This window comes from Manis javanica, chromosome 8 (genome assembly GCF_040802235.1).
Source record: "Manis javanica isolate MJ-LG chromosome 8, MJ_LKY, whole genome shotgun sequence".
Taxonomy (NCBI): domain Eukaryota; kingdom Metazoa; phylum Chordata; class Mammalia; order Pholidota; family Manidae; genus Manis; species Manis javanica.
In genome coordinates, this window is record NC_133163.1 from 73,916,488 (window position 1) to 73,926,876 (window position 10,389).

General features: G+C 39.6%; 1 long non-coding RNA gene across 1 annotated transcript; it reads right to left on the reverse strand.

Annotated features, from left to right (window-relative positions):
* Positions 1-241: 241 nt before the first annotated feature.
* LOC140843111 (uncharacterized) lies at positions 242-10,135 on the reverse strand. Its single transcript, XR_012120602.1, has 2 exons — positions 6,750-10,135; positions 242-6,352 (listed from the first exon to the last, which is right to left on the reverse strand). It is a non-coding gene; the product is annotated as an uncharacterized lncRNA (long non-coding RNA).
* Between the last annotated feature and the right edge of the window lie 254 nt (positions 10,136-10,389).

The window sequence follows — 10,389 nt, forward strand, 5'->3', positions numbered from 1 at the left end:
TGTACTATTTCCAGAATGTCTCACCTGGATTTAGTACATCTGCATATCAACAGATGCTCAAGGGTAGAGAGAAGTATGGATTTAGGGTACTTGCATCATTCCTCAGGGGTGGAGAGAAGTTCATCTCCACATCAATGGGTAATTACCTGGGCAAGAAGGGCTTATCTGTACCTGAGAGGTGAGGGGGAGGGCTGTTTTTGCTTCTGCTGGAGCAGGAAAGAGAGAAAGGCCCAGACGACAGTTTGTAACCAATAAACGGGTTTTAAACTTTATTTCTCCCTTTGACTGATTTTGGTTTTTGTAAGGCTGGAGGCACTGGATGGAGAAGGCCGAGGACAATGCAGGCAGAGCAGAGACAGCACCAAGTAGCTCTGTGCCATATGGGGAAGGAATGAACAGCTCTTCCTGGATTCCAGTCCCATGACATGCCCACAAACCCTGGATGCAGACTCCCTCCATCCAGAAGGAGGAGACCTCTAGCTGTCTATCACCCAACCCTGAGCCAATAAAAAATTCCCCACATACCCCTACTGCAGCCTATTTCCTCCTCCCTTCCCTGTTCTCTTAAAAACTCAGGGCTGTGACTTCCCCGACCTGTGATAGCCAGACTGGGGAACCTCATCCGGGAATTGTGCTCAAATAAACTGCCTGGCCCTTTGTTGCCTCTCGTTGCCTGCTTATTTTGGCTAGAATTTATCTTACATTTGGTGCTGAAATCCTGGGAAGGAGCATGAACGTGGGGCCCCAACCGGCCACTGGTGGCCCTGCCTCCTCCTTCCCCGACCTGGGACCTCAGCCTGCTCTCCACTGCATGGACTATTTTCTGGTGAGTCCCTCAGTTTCCCCTGGTCTGTTTCCCTTCCTAACTCTGTTTCACCTGGTCCATCCGAAATCATAGCTACATCCAGGTTTGAGGATCTGGTCCATCCGCTGCAGGAATCCAGGATACCCACCCCTGGCCCTGTGGTGTGGGAGACATCCCTCACCCAGGCTCCCAGGCCATCTCACCTGACTTGGTACACTTGGGACATTGGGCGCTCCTCTCAGCAGGATTAGTTGGGGAGTGGCGCAGACATGGGGAACCAGCCCTCGAAAGCAGAGGCTCAGACCCTGCTGCAGTGTCTCATTTCTAATTTGGCTACTCTGTATTTGTCCCAGGAAGTTCACAAATGGAAGCTAGTCTTTCTTTGCTCTGAGGCTGGGCCTCAGTATCCCTTGGACAATCAATCTTGCTGGCCCCTTGAGGGAACTTTCAATTTTGGCCTCCTCACTGACTTGACTAATTATTTCCACCAGAACAGAGAGTAGGGTGAAATCCCATATGTGCAGACTTTTTGGACATTGTGCTCCCACCCAAACCTTTACGTTAAGTGTTCAACGACCCAAGTTCTCCTGGCCCGATCTCCAGTTAAAGATTGTCAGCCTCTTACTCTGCCCAGTCCTTCTTCATTTCCAGATCCACCGGAGGACCTTAGTCTCTCACCTCTCTCAGCTCACTACCCCTACCCCTCTCCACCACTATGTCCTGTTCTTTGTCCTCCCCCATGTTGCTGCCATCTTAAAGTCCTACATTCTCAACCCTGCCCTCATCCTGCTCCTCTCTTCTTCTGGTGGCTGCACCACTCCCACCCCCCTCTCCTTCCACCTTCATTGCCCTCTTCCCCCTCTGGAACACACTCCTCCCGCCCTCCAGTTCTGGAAGTCATGGACAAAAAGCTAAAAAGAAAAAATAGCAATTAAATATCAGTAACTCAAATCTTTATATCAGTTTGTCTGTGTCTATGTTTTTATATGAAAAGTGTTGCTAACTGTAGTTGTTATGTCTCAGTTTGTATGTTTGTGTGTCTAAGTGTGTAAATGAAAAATATTTTCCTACCTGCAGATGGTATTAATAAAAATTGATTTAAAAACAAGTGCTTGTGAAAATTAGGCATTCTAAAACTTCCAGATAATCTAATAAAAAATATTAAACATTAATGCTAATTTAAGTTTAACTGAAATGGACATGTCCTTATAGTTATCAGCTGCCAAAGTTTACTTAAAGTCATTTAAGTTGATGTTATCTGTTAAACATTTCAAGAAGATGCTTAAAGAAAAGCTTGACTTTGTCTAATGCTTGGTAAAAGTTTTGTAAGTAATCTAGTATAGTTGCTAAAAATAAGTAAACAAGTGTAGTAAATAAACATTTTAATAACAATACTGTATTTAACTAGAATGACAGTAAAAGATTTTAATTTTATATATAAAAAGACTCATATATAAAATTTATTTTATAAAAAGATTTTATATATAACTATATATATAACTATATATATATAACTATATAACTATATATATATGCAAACAGCCTGAGAATTTTTGTGGTAACCAAAATTCTTAAAGTTTGCTAAGTTATATAGACATATTTTGTGTCTAATGAGAAATTGTGCTGTAAAGCACATTTCCAAAAATGATAATATACATTCATAGATGTATCAATCTGAAGAATGCTAGTGTAACAGTTCACAGTGGCCTATTTTTCAGTGTTCACTGAAGGTTAAAGTAATGGCTTTAAGTTCTAATGAAAACTACTTAATATAATAAAGAATATATTTCTGTATGCTAAAGATGTGTTTTAATAAGAGAAAGTATAAAGAATGGAAATTCATTTCATTGAGAGTAAAAGAAGGTAATTGTTCTAAAGTACAGCTATTTATTTAAAGGGAGAGAACACTGAATGTAAAGAAAAAGTTGTAGAAAGCTTGTGGAAAAACTGATATAGTCATGCTATGTGAAATTAAAGCAAGTGAGTCTTGATATCAAGTACACAGCAAAATTAGAATTTTGTTTTCAGTTAAAAAGACAAAGTTTTCTTAAACTGTTAGTTTGCTCTTAATGTTAAAAGATTGCAAAGAGTTCTCTAATTGTTTAATCAAAACAGTTTCTCATGCTTAAAGTCTCAATGAGTTGTCTGAAAATTTAAGATAATAAGATCTTAATATGAAAAAACTAAAAGCTAAGCTTTGCTAATAACTGTGTAACCTTCTGTATTTGCCTTTAAAATCTTTTATTGTCATTCTGGTTAAATGGATAAGTATTTCTTCATGGCAACCTATAATCCTATTTAAGCAAATGCCAAAGAAACTTTCTTTTGACAACTTTCCAAAATCAAATTCAAAAAAGTGCTTTTATCTCTAGTTAACTGATATTTTACAGAGGGCCCCTAGAACATGTCAGAAGAATTTTTTCTCCTCATCAGGAAAAATATTTGGCTAATTTGGCTTATTTATCTGATATATATTTACCCAAAAAGTACTGTCAAAAGGAATAATGCTAAACTTTCTTACTGAATGTTTTGTGTTATAGAAATATCAAAATTTCCTTATGACAACTGTCTTACAGTAAGCTCTCATCAGATCTTTAACCATTGTCATTTGTAAGTCTTTTGTCATCTATACTCACTGTTTTATTATTCCTAAACTAGTAAAAAACTAGATTTCAGCAGAACAGGTATTAGTTACATAAGATTAAGTAAACTAAGGAAGATGATTTTGTGGCTTTTTATTTCAAATATTATTAATAAAGTGTTTTAAGGTTTTTCTCTTAAGCTGACAACAGTTTAGTAAATGACTGCCTTTATAAGCAGAATTGAAACTGTGAATTGAAACTTTATCTTTCTCTCTACCTGATCCCTCCAAAATTTAAAAACTCTCAGTGACTATTTTTATATTTCAAGGCAGTATGTTTATTTGCATAAGTTCAATAAGAACCTGCTTTCCTTGTAAGAGGACCAATTAAAAACACAAGTTATACTACCAAGGCTTTGACTGGAATGTCATACCTGAGAGACATGTACATAAACTCAGATATGAACAGCTTTAAGGAACTAAGGTTGACTTTATAAAGCCAACAAGCCCCTTGGAAAACTGGCTTGGTACTTTGCTTACAGGGTTCCCAGGAGCCTTACCAGGTGAGTAAGGAAGGTCACTTCCTGGCAGGTGCAGGAACCTCAAAATGTCTCAGAGACCTCAAGAAGAGAGGAATTCACCCAGATGTACAGATACTGCAGGCAACCTGATGGCAAGTCTGGCTTGGTTTTCTGGCCTCAAGAAGCCTTTAAAAGTTCAATCTGAAATTCCTTACAAAAAGTTCCAGCAAAGCACATTTAAAAGATCCCATGTAATCAATTACTCTTCTTGCTGCACTTATGCAAATAATCAAGGCAACTATTAATTATTTTATTAATCTGGCTACTTCTAATAAAAACAAGAGTGATTTTAGAGAAAAGTATTGTTTCAATAATGCAGTATACTAAATCCTAATACTAGTCATTGAGATGCAAACTCAATCCAGAATTCTAGTTTCCCTATGATACCTGGCTATGATTCTCAATTAGACTCCTCATATTTCTAGTTCTCATATTCAGCCATGCATTTTTAATCTCATCAAGTTTGTCCTTCCAAAATAGAAAATCCAACTCCAGATGTTGCTACTTAACCTAATAACACAATTTTTTCTATCTTGCCTAGAAACCACAAAACTGCAAATAGTAATAGAAATGAAACCCACAACAGAAGTGCCAACCTTCCGAGGCCCTCTCAACTGACCAGTGATGGAAACCTAGCTGCATCCTTTACTGCACCTCCTCTCAGCATGAAGCAGCCAGAGCAGTCATTGCCCCTTTTCCCTATCAGCAGCTAGAGTCTCTACCTGTAGAGGAGAGAATGAGATGGGACCATAGGCTCAGACAGAATAATGTGAGAGCCTCTAGAGAAAGCAGGAAAGGATATTTTCAGTCAGAGCAATGTAACTACATGCTAAGAACACCCCCAACGATACCCCTTGTCAGCCAGAAGTAGCCAGATCGAGTCGTCACCCATTATGACCAAAATGCTGTAATGTAAGGCTGGAGGCACTGGAGGGAGAAGGGTGAGGACAATGCAGGTGGAGCAGAGACAGCACCATGTAGCTCTGTGCTGTATGGGGAAGGAACAAACAGCTCTTCCTGGATTCCAGTCCCATGATGTGCCCACAAACCCTGGATGCAGACCCCCTCCATCCGGAAAGAGGAGACCTCTAGCTGTCCATCACCCAAAACTGAGCCAATAAAAATGTTCCCACATACCCCTAGAGTGGCCCACTTCCCCCTCCCTTCCCTGTTCTCTTAAAATCTCCCCACCTCCCTTCCTGGGTGTGACTTCCCCAGCCTGTGATAGCCAGACTGGGGAACCTAGCCTGGGAATTGCACTCAAATAAACTGCCTGCCCCTTTATTGCCTCTCGTCACCTGCTTATTTTGGCTAGAATTTATCTTACAGTTTTTAGAGGTATTTTGCCCTGGGATTTCTTCTCCCCAGACTTACAGGAGGGTTCTTGACTCTGAACAAGAAAGAACTCTCATGCAGGTTGGACGAGTGTAGGTTTAACTATGGGGGTAAAATCCTGGGCAAATACCTTTGAAACCAAATCAAAGGGATAAATAAAGTTTATTTCTTATAAGCAGTCATCCACTTCTGCTCCCCCATGTCTCTCACGACTAGGTTGCAGAAGAAGAAGCCCCAACCCAACCTCTCTGATCCAGATAAGCCCTCACTTGCCCCTGTAATTAATTGCCTATTGATACAGAGATGGACTACTCCTCTCCATTCCCTGGAAACACTCATTGTATGGAGATGCACTAAAGCCAGGTGAGAGATTCTGGAAATATTGAAATTTTACCCACAGTAGGTAAGGAAGGAATTCATTAAAATGGGAGTAGAAATGAATGGTAGTTGCCTTACAGGTAGCTGAGAACAGGAAAGTGCAGAGGGTTGGGGCAGATTCCCTTGCCAACTCCTAAAGCCAGGGTCACTTGATGTCCTGTGTCTGCTTGGATTTGCCCCTACTACCCCAGGATTTGGGGGAGCTGTGGAGCTTGGGTTGGAGTGAGATTGTTAGGCAGAAAAATAAATATGAGCAGAGCAGAAAGAGAATAAAGCCAGTAAAGCCCATTAAAGAGACTCAAAGAGTTAACCAGCTAAAACTAGAGAGCCAGAAAAGACTCACAGAGTTAATGAGCTAATCAGTTGAAGCTCCTAAGCCAGGAGTAATTTGGAATACCCAGATATTCCCCAGATAAAGAAAAGTAACCAGGCACATAGCCCATGTCTTCTTTGTGTCAATTAAATCATGCCATTGTAAGATTTACTTTAGCTAGAGACTCTAGCTGCTGCTAGGGAAAAGGGGCGATGACCGCTCTGGCTGCTTCGTGCTGAGAAGGGGGCGCAGTAAAGGGTGCAGCTAGGTCTCCATCACTGGTCAGTTGAGAGGGCTTCAGAAGGCTGGCGCTTCTATTCTGGGTTTCATTTTTATTACTATTTGCAGTTTTGTGGCTTCTAGGCAAGATAAAACAAATTGTGTTATTAGGTTATGTAGCAACATCTGGAGTTAGATTTTTTATTCTGGAAGGAGGCTACATTATTGAAACGATACTTCTCTCTAAAATCACTCTCATTTTTACTAGAAGTAACTAGGTTAAGAAAATAATTAACAGCTGGCTTGATTATTTGCACAGGTGCAGCAAGAAGAGCAATTGATTACACAGGCTCTTTTAAATATGCTTTGCTGGAACTTTTTGTAAGGAATTTCAGATTGAACTTTTAAAGGCCTCTTGAGGCCAGACAGCCAAGCCAGACTTGCCATCAGACTTTGCCTGCAGTACCTGTAGATTTGGATGAATTCTTCTCTTCTCGAGGTCTCTGTACCTGCCAGGAAGTGACCTTCTTTACTCACCTGGTAAGGCTGCTGGGAACTCTGTAAGCAAGGTACCAGGCCAGTTCTTCCAAGGGGCTTTGTTGGCTTTATAAAGTCAATCTTAGTTCTTTAAAGTTGTTCACATCTGAGTCTATGCACATGTCTCTCAGGTACGACATTCCAGTCAAAGCCCTGGTAGTATAACCAGTGTTCTTAAGTAGTCTTCTCACAAGGAAAGCAGATTCTTATTGAACTCGTGCAAATAAACATACTGCCATGGAATACAAAAACAGTCACTGAAAGTTTTTAAACTCTGGAGGGATCAAGTAGAGAGAAGGATGTTTCAATTCTGCTCATAAAGATAGTCATTTACTAAACTGTTGTCAGTTTAAGAGAACAAGGTTAAAACACTTTACCAGCAACATTTGAAACAAAAAGACACAAAATCATTTTCTTTAGTTTATGTAATCTTATGTAACTAATACCTGTTCTGCTGAAATCTAGTTCTTTACCAGTTTAGGGATAATACTATAAATGACAAAAGACTTACAAATGACAATGGTTAAAGATCTGATGAGAGCTTACTGTAAAACAGTTGACATAAGGAAATTCTGATATTTCTGTAATACAAAACATTCAGTAACAAAGTTTAGCATCATTCTCTTTGACAGTGCTTTCCTGGTAAATAAATATATATATATCAGATAAATAAGCCAAATTAGTCAAATACTTTCTCTAGTGAGAAAAAATTCTTCTGACATGTTCCAGGGGCCCTCTGGAAAATATCAGAGTTAACTAGAGGTAAAAGCACCTTTTTGCATTTAATTTTTTTAGAACTATCATTACACATTTATTGTCTATATACTCAGCACAGTAAACGAGATATCTTAAAAAGTGGGGCAGCAGGGGAGACTGCTGCTGTCAATTTTTAAAGACAACATACAGAAAGTCAAACTAATTCTAGGTTACTAAGCATTCTTGAGAGAATGGTAGCAGATGGTAGATTCTTCTGCTTTCATCTTCAGGAGGGGAAAAAAGCTACAATAAGAATTCATATTTAGCTGAAAGAACTGTCTAAACTCAAGGCAGAGTATAATATCACCAGGCATACAAAAGACCTGTTAGAGATACATACAAAGAATGAATATGGCTATAGTCAAATTCAACTTAAAAGTTTAAGCAGAATCTCAAATTTAAATGTCTCTTTCTTTCACACAGATATTCAGATATGACCAGAAATATGATTTGAGATGAAAGAGATCAGGCATTTTACTTCTTCATTTAGGGACTGAGAAATGATGACCTTTGGCTTACAATCAATAGCTTACAAACAGTGAAAATAATAAGAACATAACTCAGCATAAGTGTCTAAGACCAGATACAAAAAAGCAGAGAAAGTGCTTAAGTTTACAGGTCTTCCCTGAAAGCTTCAAGAATGTTTTACTCTTTAATAGTAGATATAAGCTGCTATGCAAATTCTATTAAAAGCTCTAAGATTATTTGCATTAAAAAATATGGAGAGTCCCCCATGTTTTTTTTTAAAACATACAGCATATAAATTAAACAAGAAGACCTGGTGGTTCTCAAAAAATCTATTACAACTTTTCTCAAAAGTGGTCACACGTTCGTCTATCTAAACCTTTACAGTGAAACCTGTTTTTCTGGGAGAAACATAATCTTGTCCAGATTCTACAGTTTAATAAATTTTGGTTTGTTAACTAAGTGCATTTAATCAGCAGAAAAAAACTTTGTTACTATTCTGCTTAGGAATTCAATTTTTCAGGCCATGCAATCGTTTTCAATAACAAAATATTTCAAAGGCAAATAAAGGTTATACAGTTGTTAACAAACTTTAGCTTTTAGTCCTTTTAATATTACGGTTTCATGGCAACTCACTGAGACTTTAAGCATGAGAAACTGCTGTGATCTTTCAACATTAAGAGCAGACTAACAGTTAAAGAAAACTGTTTAACTGGAAACGAGATTTTAATTTTGCTGTGCACTTGATATCAAGACTCACTTGCTTTAATTTCACTAGGCACGACTATATCTGTAAGAATATAGTAATTTATTCTTCATTTGCCCCATGGTCCCAAGCACATAAGCCGGTGAGAATTATGCCTGGGCTTGCCTGCGGCTTGACTGGGTTTATCTCACTTTATCTCTAAACATCTTAACCCTCCCCCCAAAGCAACAGGCTGAGCGGATCTTCCACAACAAAAGGCACCAGGCTGTTTTCTCTCTTTGTCTCTCTTTAAATAAATAGCTGTACTTTAGAACAAAGTTACTTTCTTTTACTTTCAACAAAACGAATTTCCGCTCTTTACACTTTCTCTCATTAAAACATACATCTTCCAGCATAGAGAAATGCCCTATCACTTTAAGCAGTTCTAACCAGAACTCAAAACTATTAGAAACTTCAAGCTCCAGTGAACACTGAGAAGCAGGACACTGCAAACTGTCAAACCAACATTTCCTAGACTGACAAACTTACGAACACATTCTACAATTTCTGCAACCATGAGCTTCACAGCACAATCTCCCAGAAAACACAGAGCACATCTTCTCAACTTAACAAAACTCTAAGGCCTTAAGTTACTACAAAGATTCTCAGGCTGCAGGTAGGCATACACACTGCAACACACAGTTAAAAAGGTGTTCACTTGCCACACTTATCCAGTTCACCTACCTGCAACAACTATGCTAGCCTACTCACAAGACCCCCACTGAACACTAGACAAAGCCAAGCTTCTAAGCATTCTATTCTTAAAAGATTTAGCAGATAACATGACTCAAATGACTCTAGGTAAACTCAGGCAGCCGACAACTACCAGGACATGCCCGCCTCAGGCAAACTCAAATTAGCATTAATGCTTAACACTTTTTTATTAGGTTTTCTGGAAGTTTTAGAACACTCAATTTTCACAAGCGCTTGTCTTTAAATCAATTTCATTAATACCATCCGGAGGTAGAAAGATATATTCATTTACACACTTAGGGGGTTGTCTGAGTCTGTCCCATTGTCAGTATAACAATTATTAGGCACATGAAAGACACAAAAAACAGAGACACACACAGATTAGACACACAGCGGCCGCTTTTTGTTTTTTCTCAGATTTTCAAACAGAAACCGAAAGGAATCAGAGGGTTGATATTCCTGGCGCCTGAAAATCAACCCTATCTCATCAGATTCACCTTGCCAGAAAAACAGACGGGAGGCTACCAGGCGTCCCTGGCCTCCCAACCTCCCCGAGGCGTCCCCCAGGGTTGCAGCCTGCGGTGCTCCTAGTACATCTACCGACCACAGTCTCAACCCCTTTACGGGATCGGGACAGCTGCCAGACAGTGGGTACCCCTTTTCAGAATTCTGACCTGTCTCACTGAAAAACAGAAGACAGAACACAGACAACTCAAGGCGCCACTAATCTTACCTCTTCCTCCAAGAGCGACTTCGGGAGTGAAGCGGGGTGAACGCATGATCCTGGACGAGCCCCCAAATGTTGGATTCCCCTGAGGAAGGCGCCGCCCCAAATCACTCACCAAAGATGTTTCTTGATGCAACAAGCAAGAGGAATTTATTCAGAAGCCAACTAGCTGGGGTCCAAGTCAGCCCGATGCAGCGGGTCTCAACGAGGACCCCAAGCACTTCTAACTAAGGGGTTATATAGGATTTCCGAGG